General features: G+C 32.4%; 1 pseudogene; it reads left to right on the forward strand.

Annotated features, from left to right (window-relative positions):
• The first annotated feature begins 6,793 nt into the window (after positions 1-6,793).
• Positions 6,794-6,892, forward strand: LOC145580495 (small nucleolar RNA R71; annotated as a pseudogene).
• The last annotated feature ends 18,032 nt before the right edge of the window (positions 6,893-24,924 follow it).

The raw sequence follows: 24,924 nt of genomic DNA on the forward strand, positions 1-24,924 counted from the left end.
GGGACCATCCAAATGTTCCTAGCCTCACGAAGGATGGAGGTGGCGGCCGGGTTAGGGAGTAGGCAATGGTGGGTATTTCTCACTAGCCAAGAGTAAGTGCCGGTTCTCCTAGTGCTAGTTATGAAACGCAAAGTGTTAACTTGCTTCAAACTAATCCACAAGTCTTCACTCCTTCCAACCGGAGTGCAAGACTTCAAGAACCCCTCTTGCTTAAAATACGACACAAGACGTGTCACCACGCTCCCACAATGAATTTCCCCCGTTTTGACCCCATGCATTATATCCTTACAACAATTCATGAAGATATAGCCAAAATTAATCCTTAACCCTAACTCCGGTTTGGTAGCCATCCATAACACCATAATCTCCTCTCGAGACAACTTCCCCAAATCTTGCTTATTAAAAACCGAATACCCAAGAATTCTATGAAGGATCCTAAGGGCCGGATGGATAATCTCACTAGCAAGAGACTTTTTCGAATCAAACTCCCTCTTGTTGGCTATGGTTCTCCACCAAGAAACCTCATTATACTCAGATTGGACTAGGGAGATAAGGGGCTCGAAGATATTACCATTGGGGTTGAAACCAAGGGCTACATTGAACTCGGCTAGGGTCATGGTGTGTTTGACATTGAAGAGTTGGAAGGAAATAATAAAGTCGCTTTCCCCCACCTTATTGAACTCAAATGTGGAGAAAAACTCAATGGAAGGCTCCAAATAGGTTCCAGGGGCTGACTTTAGAAACTCACCCAAGCTTAGGTTATTTAGCAGGATGTCAAGGTCATTTTCAATGCCTAGCTTGGCCATGTCCTCACGAAAGTAATGGCGGGAGGGTCTAAACTTCCGGTCTTTCATTTTGTTATAGATGGGGGTTTGTTTAGACCGGTTCCAAAACTTGAGAAGGGGAAGAGGAGGAGGAGGAGCACCATCTTGAGTTGCAGAATGCGGTTGGGGTTGAGGGTTTGAGGATTGGCCTTGAGAAGATTGGTCGGGGGATTGGTTTGAGCGCTTCTTGCTACTTTTGACTCTTCTTATCAAATCCATTTTAACAAAATTCACATAATTCACAAGAACACAACAAACTCCCTCAAACAAAACAACTTCCACCAAAATTACTCACAACCCTCCTTACAAATCCAACCTAACCACCACAAAACTACAAGGTACCTGTTCCAATCAACACAACAACCAAAATCCAACAACAAACAACAATATCAACAATCATTCATCAATATAATCATGAATCAACAAGAAAAAGTAACAATCACCCAAATATACCAAATTTCCATAAATCAACCATAAAACACAAAAATCATGCTCAAAATCTTGGTAAACAAACCAATGTAAAGAAATCAATTGAAATTGACAAAAATATTACAAAGGTTAGAAGTATACCAAGATTGGAGACTCAAATTAAACTCAAGGCACTTCAAAGACCCGAAATTTCCCAAAAAACCACGAGAAAGAAGAGTAGGAGTGTTGAAAATGGAGGAATATGGAAGAATTTGTGAAAATTTTAGGCAAAAGGTGAAGAAATTTGTGAGAAATTGATGTTTTGGGATTAGGGGTTGAGAGGAGGTAGAGAGAGAAAAGGGGAAAAATAAGGAGAAGAAGAGGAAATAAGAGAGAAGAGAGAGAGAGGAGGGGCGTGCCCGGGTAATAAACCCAGATCGCCGCGCCCTCTCCCGAATAAGCCGCGCCCGCGGCAAATCTCCCGCGCCCGCGGAAAGACCACGGGGCAACCGCGGGGACCTCCTGGGATTTTTAGAATTTTTATACCTGACGGGGTCCGCACCCTCTCCAGAAGATGACCATTAACTTTGAATGAAGATGAGGAGTTCAAAGGAGAAATCTCCACGGCACCATTATCAAAAACATCTTTCACCAAGAATGGTCCACTCCATCTTGACATGAGCTTTCCGGGGGAACAACTTCATCCTTGAATTGTAGAGGAGGACTTTGTCACCTACACAAAACTCCTTTTTCTCAATCAACTTGTCATAAACCTCCTTGGAGCGAGCTTTGTAGGTGCTAGCACAATCGTAAGCATCAAGTCGAAGTTCCTCTAACTCATGAAGATCCAACCACCTCTTCTCCCCCGGTCAAAATTTATCTTCTTGATGGCCCACAAGGCACGATGTTCAAGCTCTACTGGGAGATGGCACGATTTGCCATAGACAAGGCGATATGGAGTGGTACCAATAGGCGTCTTGAAAGCCGTCCTATAAGCCCAAAGAGCATCGTCTAACTTGTCCGACCAATCCTTTTTATTCCTTGCAACCGTCTTCTCAAGAATGAGCTTTATTTGACGATTGGACACCTCGACTTGGCCACTCGATTGAGGATGATATGGAAGGCCGAACCATTGATGCACTCCATGTTTCCTCAACATCTTTTGGAAGACGTTGTGAACAAAATGAAATCTGTTATCGCTTATCACAGCCTTAGGCACGCCAAACCTTAGGAAGATGATTTTGTTGAACAACTTCAACACTACTTTGTGGTCATTAGTAGGGGAGGCAATGGCCTCTACCCATTTAGAAACATAGTCCACAGCCACAAGTATGAATTGATTACCATATGAAGATGGGAATGGTCCCATGAAGTCAATCCCCCAAACATCGAACACCTCTAACTCATGAATGGGCTGTTGAGGCATCTCATTCCTCTTGGAGATATTCCCAACCCTTTGACATCGGTCACATGACTTCACAAAGCCCCATGAGTCCTTGAAGAGATGCGGCCACCACAAACCACATTGAAGAACCTTGGTAGCGGTCTTGGAAACACCCATATGCCCACCACTAGGGTCCGAGTGGCACATCCTTAAAACACTATGCACCTCTTCATTTGGAACACAACGCCTAAGTAAGCCATCAACCCCCCGTTTGTATAAGATTGGATCATCCCACAAGTAATGTCTTGCCTCCCTTTTGATTTTCTTCCTTTGGTTCTTTGAGAAGGAGGGTGGAAACTCCCCACATGCTAGAAAATTCACCAAGTCGACATACCATGGGAGTTCCTTCTCCTCTATGGCATATAAGAAGTCATCAAGCATTCTATCCTCAATTGGTGAACCATCATCATTAATTTGATCACCCTTAAGGCGAGAAAGATGGTCCGCCACAACATTCTCCGCACCCTTCTTGTCCCTAATCTCAATCTCAAAAGTTTGCAATTCAAGCACCCATTGAATCAACCTAGGCTTGGACTCTTTCTTGGCAAAGAGATACTTGAGGGTCGCGTGATCCGTGAAGACTATGGTCTTGGAACCCAACAAGTAACAACGGAATTTCTCAAAAGAGTGCACAATTGCTAAAAATTCCTTTTCCGTTGTTGTGTAGTTCTTTTGAGCCCCATTGAGTGTCTTGGACATATAATAAATCACATGAAGCTTCTTTTCTACACGTTGTCCCAAAACACCTCCAATCGCCCAATCACTCGCATCACACATCAATTCAAAAGGAAGATCCCACCTTGGGGCTTGAACAATAGGAGTGGAGATTAGGGCCTTCTTCAATCTATCAAATGCCTTCAAGCATTTGTCATCAAAAATGAACTCAACATGCTTTTGAAGAAGGTCATTTAGGGGCTTAGCAATAAGTGAAAAATCCTTGATGAATCTCCTATAAAAACCCGCATGACCAAGGAACGATCTCACACCCTTGACATTCACCGGAGGTGGAAGTTTCTCAATCACTTCTATTTTTGCCTTATCCACCTCAATGCCTCTATTTGAAATCTTGTGCCCAAGCACTATACCCTCCTCCACCATGAAGTGGCATTTCTCCCAATTCAAAACAAGATTGACCTTAACACATCTTTCCAAACACTTCTCAAGGTTCACAAGGCATTCCTCAAATGAAACACCCCCCACCGAAAAGTCATCCATGAAGACCTCCATTTCCTCCTCCAACATGCACCTTTGGAATGTAGCGGGTGCATTGCATAACCCAAAGGGCATTCTTCGATAGGCAAAGGTCCCATAAGGACATGTGAAGGTAGTTTTTTCTTGATCATCGGGGTGGATGGGGATTTGGAAGAATCCCGAATATCCATCGAGGAAACAATAAAACTTGTGCCTTGTTAGTCTTTCAAGCATTTGATCAATAAATGGAAGAGGGAAGTGATCCTTCTTGGTGGATGTGTTCAGACGTCTATAGTCTATACACATCCGCCAACCCGTGACCGTTCTAGTTGGAATGAGCTCACCCTTCTCATTCTCAACCACGGTCATGCCCCCCTTCTTTGGAACGACATGCACGGGGGAGACCCACCTTGAGCTAGAGATGGGGAATATGATTCCCGCATCCAATAGCTTGGTGATCTCCTTCTTTACTACCTCTCCCATTTGGGGATGTAGTTTTCTTTGTCGTTCAATAGAAGGAAGGGCGCCTTCCTCAAATGTTATGTGGTGTTGGCATAAGGCGGGGCTTATACCTTTAAGATCATCAATTGTGTATCCCAAAGCACCTTGGTGCTTTCTCAAAACACCACATAACGCTTGAGCTTGGCTCACGCTCAAGGATGCACTAACTATCACGGGGTAAGTGGAATGAGGGCCCAAGAACTCATACCTAAGGTGTGATGGTAGAGGTTTGAGCTCTACCATAGGCACACCATTACCTTCCTTTGATGTGGCCGCTTGCAAAGCTTCTTGGCTTGAGATTTTCAAGCACATTTGCTTATCCACTTCCTCCATGCTTCCATTAAGCAATTCCTCATAGAATGTCATTTCCTTGCATGGTTTACCTACTTTTTCCTTGTTCAACAAAAAATTCTCAAGAGCATCATTAGAGGTGAGCAAGTGCTCATGCATGGAAGACACAACATGATCAAGTGAATCAATCATCATGCAATTTTCTAGAGAAGAAGATGGATACTTCATGCTTTCATTCAAGTCAAATTCAATGACCTCATGGGAAATCTTTGCACTCCTCACATCAATCATAGCCCCCGAGGTAGCAAGAAAGGGTCTACCTAAAATGATTGGAATGGTAGCATATTCATCCATTTCAAGCACAATAAAATCCACCGGGAACACAAACTTCCCAACCCTCAATGGAACATCTTCTACCTTACCTTTTGGAAACTTGATTGACCTATCGGCTAATTGCAAGGTAATGTTAGAAGGTAAGAGTTCCCCTAGCTCAAGTCTTTGATAAACTGAATATGGCATTATGCTCACACTAGCTCCCAAGTCACATAAGGCATTATCAATTTGCATCTTGTTAATGGCACAAGGGATGGAGAAGTTTCCGGGGTCTTTCAATTTGGGTGGCATTTTGTTCATGATGATAGCACTACAATTTTCGGTCAAATGGATAGTCTCCACAACCTCACAAGTTCTTTTCCCACTCAAAATGTCCTTGAGGAATTTGGCATAATTTGGCATTTGGTTGATCACATCGATAAAAGGTAGGGAAAGATGAAGTTGTTTTAGCAAATCAATGAATCTCCCAAATTGTTCATCCAATTTGTGTCTCATGAATTTTTGTGGGTAAGGGAGCTTGGGTTTCACAATTTCTTTCTCTACTCTCACCTCTCTAGGTGTCTAAACCACAACCTCATCCAATGATGCCCTACTCCCCTCATCTTCAACCAAGGCTTCCCTAGGAATCTCCTTATCTTCACCCTTCCTAGGCAATCTCTCCTCAAGAACCTTACCCCTCCTTGTAACAATAGCATTCACGTGTTTCTTGGGATCAAGACCTTGGGAAGGTAAAGAAGAAGGGCTTGCATGATCTTTCAAAGCATTAGCAAGTTGAGAAATTTGGTTTTCAAGCATTTTATTGTGGGTCATCATTTCATTGAACTTTTTATCACTAACGGCCATGTATGTGTTCAACAACTTGGTTTGATTCTCAATTATTTCTTCCAAATTGGTCCTTGGTGAAGAAGGTTGTGAATAGGAATGTTCTCCTTGAGTCCTTGGAACAAATCCGGGTGGGGGACCTCTTTGAGCATTATTTTGAAAATTGCCCCTCCCTTGATTGTTCCAAGTACCCCTATTTTGATTTTGACCATAACCTTGATTATGGTTACCACTACCTTGATTATGGTTACCACTACCTTGGTTGTGATTTCCATAACCTTGGTTTTGATTACCATAATTTTGGCTTTGATTTTGGCCACTATAACCTTGGTTATTATAGCTACCACGAGAACCTTGGTTCCCTTGGTTTCTATAACCACCACTTTGGTTATAGTTGTCAAAATTGCCTTGGTTTTGGTAGTTCCTATTCCATAGACCTCTTTGATTATCAAACCTTTGAGCATTATTATTTGACACATAATTCACATGCTCACTCTCATTGTTATCAAACTCATCAACACATTCATTAGGACAATTACTAGAGTCATGATCATACGATCCACATGCATCACAAAACAAACAACCCATAGGCATATTATGTGAAGAGGGAGAGGGTTGAGAGTTAGAAAGAGTACCTCTCCCCTTAATTTGGGAGGGAAGATTTGAAGCTTGGGAAGAAAAAGAAGCGCTCTCCAACTTGGCTTTGATTGCAGTCATCTCCTTTCCCAAGTTTGTCATTTGGGAGGAAAGGTTGTTGATCGCATTTAGATGGTCCACCGAGTACAATAAATATTGCTTGCTTGAAGAGTCTCTCTCCCCATCTTGCCAATCTCTATAGTACGTCACCACATCCTCAATAATGTCCACCACTTCTTCTTCGGTCTTGTTCATGATAGGACCCCCGGCCCCCCCATCAAGGCATGACTTGCCTTGGGGACTTAAACCGCCATAGAAGATTTGGACCACTTGGTATGTTGGGATTCCGTGGTGAGGGCACTCCCTTTGATACTCTTTGTATCTCTCCCATGCTTCGTAAAGGCTTTCATTTGGCCTTTGCTTGAACCCTTGAATCAAGGCTCTTGCCTCCGCCGTCTTCTTTTGAGGGTAGAAGCGGGACAAGAAGGCCTTTGTAACATCATCCCATGTTCTCAAGGAGTTGGGTTTCACTTCTTTATCTAGCCACTCTAAGGATCTTCCTATGAGAGAGAAGGGGAAAAACTTGAGGCGTATGAACTCTTGAGAAACTCCGTTGACTTTGATGGTGTTGCAATATTTCTCAAATTCTTTAAGATGGTTCAACGGGCTCTCATCCTTAGCCCCACTATATTGCCTCCTCTCAATTAAGGTGATCATGGCCGGCCGAATTTCAAAATCATTTGCCGGTGTTGTAGGCGGAGCTATGCCACTCTCAAACCTATAAGCACCGGGTATTCCTAGCTCCTTCAAGGCCACTCTCGGATTTTCTCCCATGCCTTTCTCTTCTTCAATCTCTTCTTCACTTGAAGAACTATACCCCAAGGATCGATTAGCTATTCTTTTCCTTGAGAGAGTCCTTTCGATTTCCGGGTCAAAAGGCACAATGGATCGATCACGAGCTCTATGCATGCAAAACTCAAAGAAAAATATTAGTAGCACGGCTACAAGTGTAGCCTAAAGAAACAAAATCTTTTTATATTTTCAATTAAAATGAAGTAGACTCAACAACAAAAGCTAAGCACCAATAACATTCCCCGGCAACGGCGCCATTTTGACAAGAGGAAAATGTATGTCGTTATCTACCCTTCCCCCAAGTCAAACTAAATTTGTAAACACCTAACCAACCTTATATGAATATAGGGCAAGTTAAGGGTCGATCCCTAGGGAATGCAATGATGAAAACTAGAGTCTAAGTCAAGCTACCTCGAAGATGGAGTTGAGATTATGGTTGGCACTATGGTAAACTAAAACAAGTCTAATCAAGTAAATCAAAGGTCTAAACACTAGGGATATGGGTTCCACATGCAAGTTCAATGATAATGCTAATTTAGAGCTCAATCAATTAATTCAAGTATTGCAATGGACAAACAATAGTAGCAATCAAGAGAGTTCAAATTCTATCTCCTATAGGCCAATCTAGGAATCACTATGAAAGGCAAATCAAGAAGAGTCACAAGCAAACCCAATCAATTAGAGCAACTTTCAATTCAATTGTTCATGTCATTAAGAGTTGCAATGCAATCTAGATTAATCTTATAGGTTGATCACTCCTAGTCTAATCAATCACATGCAAAACTATGTCAACCAATTTAATTGCAACAAATCAATCAATCAAAGAGCATCAACTAGCAATCTCATTTATCAAACATGCTTCCCCCTTTCCCTAGCAACTAATCTACTCACTAATCATGGTGAAATTCAAGAACAAATAACTAGAAATTGCATTAATCATCATTCTATATCAAAATCTAAGAGAAATCAAAAATATTCAACAATATCAAATTCAAATCCAAAGAAAAACAAGCAACAAGCATAAATCAAATAGCAAGTAAGTAAGAGATGAAAGAAGGAAGAGATTCTCACTAATATTGATGATTGAAAATGAAGAAATCCAAACTTGATTGATCAAATGTTGAGTTACAAATCCAAAACCAAGAACTTCTCTCTAACTTCTCTCTAAATTCTCTCTCTTAGAACTAAGCTAATGAAAAATTGTCAAAAAAAAGTTTTTTTCAAAAAGGAATTACAATTCTATTTATAGGTAAAGAAGAAACCGGCAAATCCCGCGGCCTCTCTCGATGAATCCGCAGCAGCGGAGAAATGGGTACGGAACCCTCCGCGGGCTTTCTAGGCAACACCCGCGCCCGCGGCAAGATAAACCCGCGCCCGCGGCCAAAGTGTCGCGCCCGCGGCTAATCCCCTGCTCCCAAAACTCAATCAGGGGGTCGCAGTCTCTCTGAGATGGAGCGCCCTCTCCAGATTTCCCGCGCCCGCGGAGAGCCTGCGGGGCAACCGCGAGAAGCTCCTGCCAAAATCTTGCAATTTGCTCTTCTTGAGCCCGCGCCCGCGGCTCTACTAACCCGCGCCCGCGGCCTGCTGGAAATACCTTGGAGACCTCTTCGAGGCCTCTCCAAGGCCTCTCTAAGCCCTCTCTAGCCAAATGCTTCTTCCTTACTTGATCATTAAGGTCCCAACTTGATTCCTTTGCAAAGGTGATTCTCCAAATACCTACACAAGCAAACAAAGAAAGGAAATAAAAGGAAAAAGAGCCAAATAAAAGGAAAACACGAGGAAAACACGAGAACCATAAAGAAAAAAGGAGGAAGAGAAACCTAAGGAAAAAGGACCAAAAATAAGAGAAGAAAGCATGAAAAAAGGGAAAGAAATTACCCTAAAAGACTACCCTATGAGTGCCATAAATGACACTCATCACTTTGTTGAATGCATTTGAATTTCATTAGATTCAAAAAGCTTTGTTTGAATGAGTTTGACTTTCATTTTATTAAAAAACCTTTGTTTGAAAGAGTTTTACTTTCATTTGATTCTAAAAGACTTTTTTGAATGTGTTTGACTTTCGTTTCGTTAAATTATCTTCGTTGAATGCATTTGACTTTCATTTGATTCAAAAATCTTTGTGTGGATTTGTTTGACTTTCATTTGTTTCTTAAAGCTTTGATTGAATTTTATTTAAATAAATTATCTTCGTTGAATGCATTTATCTTTCATTTGATTCAAAAATCTTTGTTTGAATGTGTTTGACTTTCATTTTATTCAGAAAGCTTTGTTTGAATGTTTTTAACTTTCAATTGATTGAATTATTCAAAAAGCTTTGTTTGAATGTATATGACTTTCATTTGATTCAATTAGCTTTGTTGAATGCATTGAACATCCATTTGATTAAAAAAGCTTTATTATAATGTGTTTGACTTTCATTTAATTCAATTAGCTTTGTTGAATGCATTAGACTTTCATTTGATTCAAAAAGTTTTGTTTGAATGTGTTTGACTTTTATTTGATTCAATTAGCTTTGTTTGAATGTTTTTCACATTAATTTGATTCAATCAGCTTTGTCGAATACATTTGACTTTCATTTTATTCAAAAAGCTTTATTGGAATGTGTTTGAATTTCAGTTGATTCAAAAAGCTTTGTTTGAATGTGTTTGACTTTATTTGATTTAAAAAGCTTTCTTTAAATGATTTTGACTTTCATTTGATTAAAAAACCTTTGTTTGAACGAGTTTGACTTTCAATTGATTCTAAAGCTTTGTTTGAAAGTGTTTGAAATTCATTTGGTTGAATTCTCTTCGTTGAATGCATTTGACTTTCATTTTTCAAAAATCTTTGTTTGAATGTGTTTTACTTTCATGCAATTCAAAATTCTTTATTTGAATGAGTTTGACTTTCATTTGATTCAATTAGCTCTGTTAAATGCATTTGATTTTCAATTGATTTAAATAGTTTTGATTTTGACTTTCATTTGATTTAATAACCTTTGTTGAACACATTTGAATTTAATTTGAATAAAAAAGCTTTGTTTGAACGAGTTTGACTTTCATTTGATTCAAAAAGATTTGTTTGAATACATTTGACTTGCATTTGAATCTAAAAGCTTTATTTGAATGAGTTTCACTTTCATTTGATTCTAAAATATATATTTGAATGTATTTGACTTCCATTTGATTCAAAAAGCTTTGTTATAATGTGTTTGACTTTCATTTACATTTGATTCAAAAAGCTTTGTTTGAATGTGTTTCACTTTAATTTTGATTCAATTGACCATGTTGAATGCATTTGACTTTAATTGATTCAAAAAGTTTTGTTTGAATGTGTTTGTGATTCATTTGATTCAATTAGCTTTGTTTGAATGTTTTTCACTTTAATTTGATTCAATTAGCTTTGTCGAATACATTTGACTTTTATTTGATTCAAAAAGCTTTGTTTGAATGTGTTTGAATTTCAGTTGATTCAAAAAGCTTTGTTTGAATGTGTTTGACTTTATTTGATTTAAAAAGCTTTCTTTGAATGATTTTGACTTTCATTTGATTAAAAAAACCTTTGTTTGAACGAGTTTGACTTTCAATTGATTCTAAAAGCTTTGTTTGAATGTGTTTTACTTTCATTTAATTCAAAATTCTTTATTTAAATGAATTTGACTTTCATTTGATTCAATTAGCTTTGTTAAATGCATTTGATTTTCAATTGATTTAAAAAGTTTTTTTTGAATGAGTTTGACTTTCATTTGATTCAATAACCTTTGTTGAACACATTTGAATTTAATTTGAATAAAAAAGCTTTGTTTAAACAAGTTTGACTTTCATTTGATTCTAAAAGATTTGTTTGAATACATTTGACTTTCATTTGAATCTAAAAGCTTTATTTGAATAAGTTTCACTTTCATTTGATTCTAAAAGATTTATTTGAATGTATTTGACTTCCATTTGATTCAAAAAGCTTTGCTATAATGTGTTTGACTTTGATTTACATTTGATTCAAAAAGCTTTGTTTGAATGTGTTTGACTTTAATTTTGATTCAATTGACCATGTTGAATGCATTTGACTTTAATTGATTCAAAAAGTTTTGTTTGAATGTGTTTGTGATTCATTTGATTCAATTAGCTTTGTTTGAATGTTTTTCACTTTAATTTGATTCAATCAGCTTTGCCGAACATATTTGACTTTCATTTGATTCAAAAAGCTTTGTTTGAATGTGTTTGAATTTCAGTTGATTCCAATAGCTTTGTTTGAATGTGTTTGACTTTATTTGATTTAAAAAGATTTCTTTGAATTATTTTGGCTTTCATTTGATTAAAAAACCTTTGTTTGAATGAGTTTGACTTTCAATTGATTCTAAAAGCTTTGTTTGAAAGTGTTTGAAATTCATTTGGTTGAATTATCTTCGTTGAATGCATTTGACTTTCATTTTTCAAAAATCTTTTTTTGAATGTGTTTTACTTTCATTTAACTCAAAATTCTTTATTTCAATGAGTTTGACTTTCATTTGATTCAATTAGCTTTGTTAAATGCATTTGATTTTCAATTGATTTAAAAAGTTTTTTTTAAATGAATTTGACTTTCATTTGATTCAATAACCTTTGTTGAACACATTTGAATTTAATTTGAATAAAAAAGCTTTGTTTGAACGAGTTTGACTTTCATTTGATTCTAAAAGATTTGTTTGAATACATTTGACTTTCATTTGGACCTAAAAGCTTTATTTCATTTAATTAAAAAAGTTTTATTTGAATGAGTTTAACTTTCATTTCATTCAAAAAGCTTTGTTTGAACGAGTTTAACTTTCAATTGATTCTAAAAGCTTGGTTTAAATGTGTTTGAAATTCATTTGGTTAAATTATCTTCGTTCAATGTATTTGACTTTCATTTGATTCAAAAATATTTGTTTGAATGTGTTTGACTTTCATTTGATTCAAAATTCTTTGTTTGAATGAGTTTGTCTTTCATTTAATTCAATTAGCTTTGTTGATTACATTTGACTTTCATTTGATTCAAAAAGTTTTTTTGAATGAGTTTGACTTTCACTTGATTAAAAAACCTTTGTTTGAATGAATTTGACTTTCATTTCATTCTAAAAGCTTTGTTTGAATGTGATTGACTTTCATTTGATTAAATTATCTTCGTTGAATGCATTTTACTTTCATTTGATTCGAAAAGCTTTATTTACATGAGTTTGACTTTCACTTGATTTAATTAGCTATCTTAAATGCATTCGACTTTCATTTGATTCTAAAAACTTTATTTTAATGTGTTTGACTTTCTTTTGATTCAATTAGCTTTGTCGAATGCATTTAACTTTCATAAGCTTTGTTTGAATGGGTTTGACTTTCATTTTGATTCATTGACCCTGTTGAATGCATTTGATTTTAATTGATTCAAAAAGTTTTGTTTGAATGTGTTTGACTTTTATTTGATTCAATTAGCTTTGTTTGAATGTTTTCCACTTTCATTTGATTCAACCAGCTTTGTCGAATGCATTTGACTTTCATTTGATTCAAAAAGCTTTGTTTGAATATGTTTGAAGTTCATTTGATTCAATAAGCTTTGTTTGAATGTGTTTGACTTTATTTGATTTAAAAAGCTTTATTTGAATGATTTTGACTTTCATTTGATTCAATTAGGTTTGTTGAATGCATTTAAATTTCATTTGATTCAAAAAGCTTTGTTTGAATGAGTTAGACTTTCATTTGATTAAAAAAAACCTTTGTTTGAATGAGTTTGACTTTCATTTGATTCTAAAAGATTTGTTTGAATGTGTTTGACTTTCATTTGATAAAATTATCTTCGTTGAATGCATTTGACTTTAATTTGATTCAAAACTGTTTGTTTGAATGTGTTTGACTTTCATTTGTTTCTAAAAACTTTTGTTTGAATGTGTTTGACTTTTATTTCATTTAATTATCTTCGTTGAATGCATTTAACTTTCATTTGATTCAAAAAGCTTTGATTGATTGTGTTTGACTTTCATTTTATTTAGAAAGCTTTGTTTGAGTTTTTTTAACTTTCATTTTATTGAATTAGCCATGTTGAATGGATTTGTCATTAATTTGATTCGAAAAGCTTTGTTTGAATGTATTTCACTTTCATTTGATTCAATTAGCGTTGTTGAATGCATTGACCTTTCATTTGATCCAAAAACTTTGTTATAGCACATTTAAATGTGTCTGACTTTCATTTAATTCAATTAGCTTTGTTGAATGCATTTGACTTTCATAAGCTTTGTTTGAATGTATTTGACTTTCATTTGATTCAATTAGCTTTGTTTGAATGTTTTTCACTTCCATTTGATTCAATTAGCTTTGTCGAATGCATTTGACTTTCATTTGATTCAAAAAGCTTTGTTTGAATGTGTTTGAATTTCATTTGATTCAAAAAGCTTTGTTTGAATGTGTTTGACGTTATTTGATTTAAAAAGCTTTCTTTGAATGATTTTCACTTCCATTTGATTAAAAAACCTTCGTTTGAACGAGTTTGACTTTCAATTGATTCTAAAAGCTTTGTTTTAATTTGTTTGAAATTCATTTGGTTGAATTATCTTCGTTGAATGCATTTGACTTTCATTTGATTTAAAAAACTTTGTTTGAATGTGTTTGACTTTCATTTGATTCAAAAAGCTTTGTTTAAATGAGTTTGACTTTCATTTGATTCAAATAACTTTGTTGAATGTAATTGACTTTCATTTGCTTCAAAATGCTTTGCTTGAATGTGTTTCACTGTCATTTGACTCAATGTGATTTGTTGAATGCATTTGACTTTCATTTGCTTTAGAAAGCTTTGTTTGCTTGTGATTGACTTTTATTTGATTCAAACAGCTTTGTTAAATGCATTTGACTTTAATTTGATTCAAAACTGTTTGTTTGAATGTGTTTGACTTTCATTTATTTCTAAAAACTTTTGTTTGAATGTGTTTGACTTTTATTTCATTTAATTATCTTCGTTGAATGCATTTAACTTTCATTTGATTCAAAAAGCTTTGATTGATTGTGTTTGACTTTCATTTTATTTAGAAAGCTTTGTTTGAGTGTTTTTAACTTTCATTTTATTGAATTAGCCATGTTGAATGGATTTGTCATTAATTTGATTCGAAAAGCTTTGTTTGAATGTATTTCACTTTCATTTGATTCAATTAGCGTTGTTGAATGCATTGAACTTTCATTTGATCCAAAAACTTTGTTATAGCACATTTAAATGTGTCTGACTTTCATTTAATTCAATTAGCTTTGTTGAATGCATTTGACTTTCATAAGCTTTGTTTGAATGTATTTGACTTTCATTTGATTCAATTAGCTTTGTTTGAATGTTTTTCACTTTCATTTGATTCAATTAGCTTTGTCGAATGCATTTGACTTTCCTTTGATTCAAAAAGCTTTGTTTGAATGTGTTTGAATTTCATTTGATTCAAAAAGCTTTGTTTGAATGTGTTTGGCGTTATTTGATTTAAAAAAGCTTTCTTTGAATGATTTTCACTTCCATTTGATTAAAAAACCTTCGTTTGAACGAGTTTGACTTTCAATTGATTCTAAAAGTTTTGTTTCTATTTGTTTGAAATTCTGATGTGTGTCATAAATGGCACACATTTGACGAGCATTTAGGTCATTTCTATTCTCTTTTCATAGCTTTCATGCTTAATAAGTGCTTAGTTTTATGCTTTGTTGCTTAGTTTTACCTTTCTTCTCTTATTTTGTAGGTTTTGTGCTTTTCGTTGGTTTTCTAGTCTTTTCTTCTTTATTTGCTCTATTTTCGTGGTTGTAGGTATTGGACGAGGTTCGGGTCGTGATTTTGGTGATCCATTAAGGTGGAAGAGGCTTTAGGATCAAGTTCATGGAGTTTGGGAAGCTCAAGATGCAAAGAAGTGGAAGTTCCAAGTCTTGGTTCTTCTCTTGTGCTCCTTTCAAAGGAAGTGTGTGCCCTCAATATTAAGCCTTAGCTACTGCCTTCCTTGTCCTCCATCACCATCATAAATCATGTGTGCACCCCTTGAGCTTGAAGAGTTGAAGATTCGAAGAAACCCAGCTGAGTGCGGCCGCACGCGCAGAATGTGCGGGCGCACACGAGGGATGTGCGGCCGCACACCATGGTTGTGCGGGCGCACATCATGGTTGTGCGGGCGCACATCCCCTGTTGTGTGGCCGCACTAACGTGGGTCTTTTCCGATCGAATTTCGACGATTTTCTCTCTCTTCTTATACCTATTTGAACCCAATTTTTGTAAGAAGTTTCATAATAGAATTAGATCATATTCTTAGCTTAGTTGAGAGCTTCTCTCTCTAGATTTAGGGGTTAGTTTTAGGAGTAGATTTTAGAGAGAGAAAGTGAAGAATTTCAATGGTGATTGAGAGATTGAAGATCCAATGGTGACAATTGTATTGGAGATCTACTCTATTATCAATGAGCATTTCTAAACTCTATCTCATTTATTGTTTTGTTTAGTATTCATGTTTAGATTGTTGATTTTGATTGTGTTTTGATGGTTTGATGATTAATGTTTGATTAGAGTAATTGTTCTTCTTTGATTGTTGATTACTTAGTTGTTTGTTGAATTGATGATGTTTCTAGAGTAGTTGTTTGGTTAGGGATTTGGTGAAGCTTGTATTATGTAATGGATTGATGTAGATTGGGGATTTTGATGGAGTTGATGATGTGATTAAATTGGTTAATTGATTATGTGCATGTGTGTGTTTGATTTAGGCTTGATCACCCTAGTTATTCACACTAGATTGCATTGTAAGTTCACATTGATACGGACCATTGATTTGTGGCTTGCATTTACACGATTGAGGTGTCTTGTGATGTTTCCTAGCTAGAGTTTATCGTAGTTGACGCTAGTTAGACCTCTAGGAGAATAGCTTGATATGCTCTTTTGGTTGCATAATTGATCTTCCCTCACATTGCTTGACTTAGTCAACTTCCTAAACCAATTTGCTTTGTTCATTGCTAATATAAGTGAATCCTAATCCCTAGCATTTTATTTGTTAGATTTCCTTGTCTTAGTAGTTGATAGTATACTCTTTTATCTCTCGTTTTCGACCTAGCTTAGGCATACAATTGAAAGCACTTAGACATTACCGTTCCTTTGGGTTCGACCCTTAACTTACCTCTATACTTGTATTTAGGTTTGTTGAGTGTTTATAAATTTTGTTTGACTTAGGAGGATTCAATTTGATTCAATTAGCCATATTGAATGGATTTGAATGGATTTGTCATTAATTTGATTAAAAAAGCGTTAAATGAATGTATTTGACTTTCATTTGATTAAATTAGCTTTGTTGAATGCATTTAACTTTCATTTGATTCAATAACCTTTGTTGAATACATTTGACTTTCATTTGATTAAAAATCCTTTGTTTGAATGAGTTTGACTTTCATTTGATTCTAAAAGATTTGTTTGAATGTGTTTGACTTTTATTTGATTAAATTATCTACGTTGAATGCATTTAACTTTCATTTGATTCAAAAATGTTTGTTTTAATGTGTTTGACTTTCACTTATTTCTAAAAGCGTTGTTTGAATGTGTTTGACTTTTATTTGATTAAATTATCTTCGTTGAATGCATTTGACTTTCATTTGATTCAAAAAGCTTTGTTTGAATGTGTTTGACTTTCGTTTTATTCAGAAAGCTTGGTTTGAATGTTTTTAACTTTCATTTGATTGAATTAGCCATGTTGAATGGATCAGTCGTTAATTTGATTCAAAAAGCTTTGTTTGAATGTATTTGACTTTTATTTTATTCAATTAGCTTTGTTGAATGCATTTAACTTTCATTTGATTAAAAAAGCATTGTTATAATGTGTTTGACTTTCATTTAATTCAATTAGCTTTGTTGAATGCATTTGACTTTCATTTGATTCAAAAAGCTTGTTTGAATGTGTTAGACTTTCATTTTGATTCAATTGACCTTGTTCAATGCATTTGACTTTAAGTGATTCAAAAAGTTTTGTTTTATTGTGTTTGACTTTCATTTCATTCAATTTGCTTTGTTTGAATGTTTTTCACTTTCATTTGATTCAATTAGTTTTGTCGAATGCATTTGACTTTCATTTGATTCAAAAAGATTTGTTTGAATGTGTTTGACTTTCATTTGATTCAAAAAGCTTTGTTTGAATGTGTTTAACTTTATTTGATACAAAAATTTTTCGAATGATTTTGACCTTCATTTGATTAAAAAACCTTTGTTTGAACGAGTTTAACTTTCAATTGATTCTAAAAGCTTTGTTTAATTGTGTTTGTAATTCATTTGATTAAATTATCTTCGTTGAATGCATTTGACTTGCAATTGATTCAAAATCTTTGTTTGAATGTGTTTGACTTTCATTTGATTCAAAATTCTTTGTTTGAATGAGTTTGACTTTCATTTGATTCAATTAGCTTTGTTGAATGCATTTGACTTTCATTTGATTCAATTAGCTTTTTTAAATGCATTTGAATTTCATTTGATTCAAAAAGCATTGTTTGAATGAGTTTGACTTTCATTTGCTTAAAAAACCTTTGTTTTAAATGAGTTTTACTTTCATTTGATTCTAAAATATTTGTTTGAATGTGTTTGACTTTCAATTGATTAAATTATTTTCGTTGAATGCATTTGACTTTCATTTGATTCAAAAATCTATTTTTGATTGTGTTTAACTTTCATTTGTTTCTAAAAGCTTTGTTTGAATGTGTTTTACTTTTATTTCATTAAATTATCTTCGTTGAATGAATTAGACTTTCATTTGATTTAAAAAGTTTTGTTTGAATGTGTTTGACTTTCATTTTATTCTGAAAGCTTGGTTTGATTGTTTTTAACTTTTATTTCATTGAATTAGCCATGTTGAATGGATTTGTCATTAATTTGATTCAAAAAGCTTTGTTTGAACATATTTGACTTTCACTTAATTCAATTAGCTTTGTTGAATGCATTTGACTTTTATTTGATATAAAAAGCTTTGTTCGAATGTGTTTGACTTTAATTTGATTCAATTAGTTTTGTTGAATGCATTTGACTTTCATTTGATTCAACAACCTTTTGATTGATAGTGTTTGGCTTTCATTTTATTCAATTATCTTTGTTGAACGCATTTGACTTTCATTTAATTCAAAAAGCTTTATTTGAATGTGTGTGACTTTCATTTGATTCAAAACGCTTTGTTATAATTAGTTTTACTTCCATTTGATTACCTTGTTTGAATGAGTTTGACTATCATTTTATTGAGTAAACTTTGTTTAATTCATTTGACTTTTATTTTATTGAAAAAGCTTTGTTTGAATGTGCTTAACTTTCATTTGATTCAAAAAGCTTAATTTGAATGTGTTTCACTTACATCTAATTCAATTAGCTTTTTTCGAATGTGTTTAACTTTTAATTTATTCAATTTGGTTTTACGAATTCATTTTACTTTCATTTGATTTAAAAAGCTTTGTTTGATTGTTTTAACTTTTATTTGATTCAAAAAGCTTTGTTTGAATGAGGTTGACTTTCATTTTATATAAAAAGCTTTGTTTGGATGCTTTTTACTTTCATTGGACTCAAAAAGCTTAATTTGGATCTGTTTGACTTTCATTTGATTCAAAAAGTTTTGTTTGAATGTGTTTGACTTTCGTTAGATTCAATTGACCTTGTTGAATGCATTTGACTTTAATTTTATTAAAAAAGCTTTGTTTTAATGTGTTTGTCTTTCATTTGATTTAATTAGCTATGCTTAAACATGTTTCACTTTCATTTGATTCAATTAGCTTTGTCGAACTCATTTGACATTCATTTGATTAAAAAAGCTTTGTTTGAATGTGTTTAACTTTATTTGATTCAAAAAGCTTTCTTTGAATGAGTTTGACTTTCATTTGATTCAATTAGCTTTGTTGAATGCATTTGACTTTCATTTGATTCAAAAAGCTTTGTTTGAATGAGTTTAACTTTTATTTGATTCAATAACCTTTGTTGTGTACATTTGACTTTCATTTGAATTAAAATGCTTTGTTTGAATGAGTTTGAATTTCATTTAATTCTAAAAGATTTGTTTGAATGAGTTTAACTTTCATTTGATTCTAAAGGATTTATTTGAATGTATTTGGCTTTCATTTGATTAAATTATCTTTGTTGAATACATTTGACTTTCATATAATTCAAAAAGCTTTGTTTGAATGAGTTTGCTTTTCATTTGATTCTAAAAGCTTCTTTTGAATGTGTTTGACTTTCATTTGATTAAATTGTCTTCATTGAATGTATTTGTCTTTCATTTGATTTAAAAGTCTTTGTTTGAATGTGATTGACTTTCATTTGATTAAAAGTCTTTGTTTGAATGTGATTGACTTTCATTTGATTTAAAAGTCTTTGTTTGAATGTGTTGGACTTTCATTTTGATTTAATTGACCTTGTTGAATGCATATGACTTTAATTGATTTAAAAAGTTTTGTTTTAATGTGTTTGACTTTCATTTGATTCAATTAGCTTTGTTTGAATGTTTTTTACTTCATTTGTTGGAATGTATTTGACTTTCATTTGATTCAAACATCTTTGTTGAATGCATTTGACTTTCATTAGTTTCTATAAGCTTTATTTGAAAGAGTTTGTCTTTCATTTGATTCAATTAGCTTTGTTGAATGCATTGGACTTTCAGTTGATTCAAAAAGATTTTTTTGAATAAGTTTGACTTTAATTTATTTAAAAACCTTTATTTAATATGAATTTGAATTTCATTTGATTCTTAAAGCTTTATTTAAATGACTTTGACTTTCGTTTGATTCAATTAGCTTTGTTGAATGCATTTGACTTTCATTTGATTCAAAAAGCTTTGTTTGAATGAGTTTGACTTCCATTTGATTCAATAACCATTTTTAAATACATTTGACTTTCATTTGAATCAAAAAGTTTTGTTTGAATGAGTTTGAAATTCATTTGATTCTAAAAGATTTGTTTAAATACATTTAACTTTCATTTGAATCTAAAAGCTTTATTTGAATGAGTTTGACTTTCATTTGATTCTAAAAGATTTTTTTGAACGTGTTTGACTTTATTTGATTCCAAAACCTTTCTTTGAATTATTTTGATTTTCAGTTGATTAAAAAACCTTTGTTTGAACGAGTTTGACTTTCAATTGATTCTAAAAACTTTGTTTTAATGTGTTTGAAATTCATTTGATTAAATTATCTTCGTTGAATGCATTTGACTTTCAATTGATTCAAAAATCATTGTTTGAATGTGTTTGAATTTTATTTGGTTCTAAGAGATTTGATTGAATGTGTTTGACTTTCATTTGATTAAATTATCTTTGTTGAATACATTTGACTTTCATTTGATTCATAAAGCTTTATTTGAATGAGTTTGCTTTTCATTTGATTCTAATTGCTTTTTAGAATCTGTTTGACTTTCATTTGATTCAATTAGCCTTGTTGAATGTATTTGACTTTCATTTGATTCAATTAGCTTTGTTGAATGCATTTAAATTTCATTTGATTAAAAAATCATTGTTATAATGTGTTTGACTTTCATTTAATTCAATTAGCTTTGTTGAATGCATTTGACTTTCATTTGATTCAAAAAGCTTGTTTGAATGTGTTTGACTTTCATTTTGATTCAATTGACCTTGTTCAATGCATTTGACTTTAAGTGATTCAAAAAGTTTTGTTTGATTGTGTTTGACTTTCATTTGATTCAATTTGCTTTGTTTGAATGTTTTTCACTTTCATTTGATTCAATTAGTTTTGTTGAATGCATTTGACTTTCATTTGATTCAAAAAGCTTTGTTTGAATGTGTTTGACTTTCATTTGATTCAAAAAGCTTTGTTTGAATGTGTTTAACTTTATTTGATACAAAAATTCTTCGAATGATTTTGACCTTCATTTGATTAAAAAACCTTTGTTTGAACGAGTTTAACTTTCAATTGATTCTAAAAGCTTTGTTTAATTGTGTCTGAAATTCATTTGATTAAATTATCTTTGTTGAACGCATTTGACTTGCAATTGATTCAAAATCTTTGTCTGAATATGTTTGACTTTCATTTGATTCAAAATTCTTTGTTTGAATGAGTTTGACTTTCATTTGATTCAATTAGCTTTGTTGAATGCACTTGACTTTCGTTTGATTCTTAAAGCTTTTTTTGAATGTGTTTGACTTTCATTTGCTTCAAAAAGCTTTATTTGAAAAAGTTTGCTTTTCATTTGATTCCAGAATCTTTGTTGAATGTGTTTTACTATCATTTGATTAAAAAATCTTTTTTGAATACTTTTAACTTTAATTTGATTTAAAAATCTTCGTTTGAATATGTGTGACCTTCATTTGATTCAAACAGCTTTGCTTGAATGTGTTTCACATTCATTTGATTCAATTAGCTTTGTCGAATTCATTTGACATTCATTTGATTGAAAAAGCTTTGTTTGAATGTGTTTGACTTTATTTGATTCAAAAAGCTTTCTTTGAATGAGTTTGATTATCATTTGATTTAATTAGCGTTGGTGAATGCATTTGACTATCATTTGATTCAAAAAGCTTTGTTTGAATGAGTTTGACTTTTATTTGATTCTAAGAGATTTGATTGAATGTGTTAGACTTTCATTTGATTAAATTATATTTGTTGAATACATTTGACTTTCATTTGATTCATAAAGCTTTATTTGAATGAGTTTGCTTTTCATTTGATTCTAAAAGCTTTGTTTGAATGTGTTTGACTTTCATTTTATTCAATTAGCCTTGTTGAATGCATTTGACTTTCATTTGATTCAAAAAGCTTTATTTGAATGTGTTTGACTTTCATTTTGATTCAATTGAACTTGTTGATTGCATTTGACTTTAAATGATTCAAAAAGTTTTGTTTCAATGTCTTTGACTTTCATTTGATTCAATTAGCTTTATTTGAATATTTTTCAGTTTCATTTGATTTAATTAGATTTGTCGAATGCATTTGACTTTCATTTGATTCAAAAAAGCTTTGTTTCAATGTGTTAGACTTTCATTTGATTCAAAAAGCTTTGTTTGAATGTATTTGACTTTATTTGATTCCAACAGCTTTCTTTAAATGATTTTGACTTTCATTTGATTAAAAAACCTTTGATTGAACGAGTTTAACTTTCAATTGATTCTAAAAGCTTTGTTTGAATGTGTTTAACTTTCATTTCATTCAAAATTCTTTGTTTGAATGAGTTTGACTTTCATTTGATTCAATTAACTTTGTTTAATGCATTTGACTTTCATTTAATTGAAAAAAAAAATTTTGAATGAGTTTGACTGTTATTTGATTCAAAAAATTTTGTTTGAATTAGTTAGCTTTTCATTAGATTTTAAAAGCTTTGTTTGAATGTGTTTGACTATCATTTGATTAAATAACCTTTGTTGAATGCTTTTGACCTTCATTTGATTTAAAAATCTTTGTTTGAATGTGTTTGACTTTCATTTGATTCAAACATCTTTTCTTGAATGTGTTTCACATTCATTTGATTCAATTAGCTTTGTCGAATTCATTTGACATTCATTTGATTCAAAAAGCTTTGTTTGAATGTGTTTGACTTTATATGATTGAAAAAGCTTTCTTTGAATGAGTTTGACTATTATTTTATTTAATTAGCTTTGTTGAACGCATTTGGCTATCATTTGATTCAAAAAGCTTTGTTTGAACGAGTTTTTCTTTAATTTGATTCTAAGAGATTTGATTGAATGTGTTTGACTTTCATTTGATTAAATTATCGTTGTTGTATACATTTGACTTTCATTTGATTCATAAAGCTTTATTTGAATGAGTTTGCTTTTCATTTGATTTTAAAAGCTTTGTTTGAATTTGTTTGACTTTTATATTATTAAATAATCTTCGTTGAATGCATTTGACTTTCATTTGACTTAAAAATCTTTGTTTGAAAATGTCTGACTTTCATTTTAATCAAAAAGCTTTGTTTGAGTGAGTTTAATTTTCATTTGATTGAATTAGCCATGTTGAATGCATTTGTCATTAATTTGATTCAAAAAGCTTTGTTTGAATGTATTTGACTTTCATTTGATTCAATTAGCTTTGTTGAATGCATTTATCTTTCATTTGATTCAAAGAGCTTTGTTATAATGTGTTTGACTTTCATTTAATTTAATTAGCTTTGTTGAATGCATTTGACTTTCATGTAATTCAAAAAGCTTTGTTTGAATGTTTTTGACTTTCATTTGATTAAATTATCTTAGTTGAATGCATTTGACTTTCATTTGATTTACAAATCTTTGTTTGAATGTGTTTGACTTTCATTTGATTAAAAAACCTTTGTTTGAATGAGTTTGACTTTCATTTCATTCTAAAAGATTTGTTTGAATGTGTTTGACTTTTAATTCATTAAATTATCTTCGTTGAATGCCTTTAAATTTCATTTGATTCAAAAATCTTTGTTTGTATATGTTTGACTTTCATTTGTTTCTAAAAGCTATGTTTGAATGTGTTTGACTTTTATTTGATTAAATTATCTTCGTTGAATGCATTTGACTTTCATTTGATTCAAAAATCTTTGTTTGAAAGTGTTTGACTTTCACTTGTTTCTAAAAGCTTTGTTTGAATGTGTTTGACTTTTATTTGTTTAAATTATCTTCGTTGAATGCATTTGACTTTCATTTGATTCAAAAAGCTTTTCGTTGATAGTGTTTGACTTATTTAAATGTGTTTCACTTTCATTTGATTCAAAACACTTTATTAGAATTAGTTTTTACTTCCATTTGATTCTAAAACCATTGTTTAAATGAGTTTGACTTTCATTTGATTCCAAAAGTTTTATTTGAATGTGTTTGACTTTCATTTGATTCAATTAGCTTTGTTTGAATGTTTTTCACTTTCATTCAATTCAAATAGCTTTGTAGAATGCATTTGACTTTCATTTGATTCAAAAAGCTTTATTTGAATGTATTTGACTTTTATTTGATTCAAAAAGCTTTATTTTTATGAGTTTGACTTTCATTTGATTCAATTAGCTTTCTTGAATGCATTTGACTTTCATTTGATTCTAAAAGCATTGTTTGAATGTGTTTGACTTTCATTTGATTCAAAAAGCTTTGTTTGAATTAGTTTGCTTTTCTTTAGATTCTAAAAGCTTTTTTTATTGTGTTTGACTATCATTTGATTAAATAATCTTTGTTGAATGCTTTTGACTTTCATTTGATTTAAAAATCTTCATTTTAATGTGTTTGACTTTCATTTGATTCAAACAGCTTTGCTATAATGTGTTTCACAATCATTTGATTCAATTAGCGTTGTCGAATTCATTTGATATTCATTTGATTCAAAAAGCTTTGTTTGAATGTGTTTGACTTTATTTGATTCAAAAAGCTTTCTTTGAATGAGTTTGACTATCATTTGCTTTAATTAGCTTTGTTGAATGCATTTGCCTATCATTTGATTCAAAAAGCTTTGTTTGAATGAGTTTGCTTTTCATTTGATTCTAAAAGCTTTGTTTGAATGTGTTTGACTTTCATAGATTTCAATTAGCCTTGTTGAATGCATTTCACTTTCATTTGATTCTAAAAGCTTTGTTTGAATGTGTTTGACTTTCATAGAATTCAATTAGCCTTGTTGAATGCATTTCACTTTCATTTGATTCAAAAAGATTTATTTGAACATGTTTGACTTTCATTTTGATTTAATTGACCTTGTTGAATGCATTTGACTTTAATTGATTCAAAAAGTTTTATTTGAA

The sequence above is a fragment of the Chenopodium album genome, chromosome 14, assembly GCF_948465745.1.
Source record: "Chenopodium album chromosome 14, dcCheAlbu1.1, whole genome shotgun sequence".
In the NCBI taxonomy this organism is placed as follows: Eukaryota; Viridiplantae; Streptophyta; class Magnoliopsida; order Caryophyllales; family Amaranthaceae; genus Chenopodium; species Chenopodium album.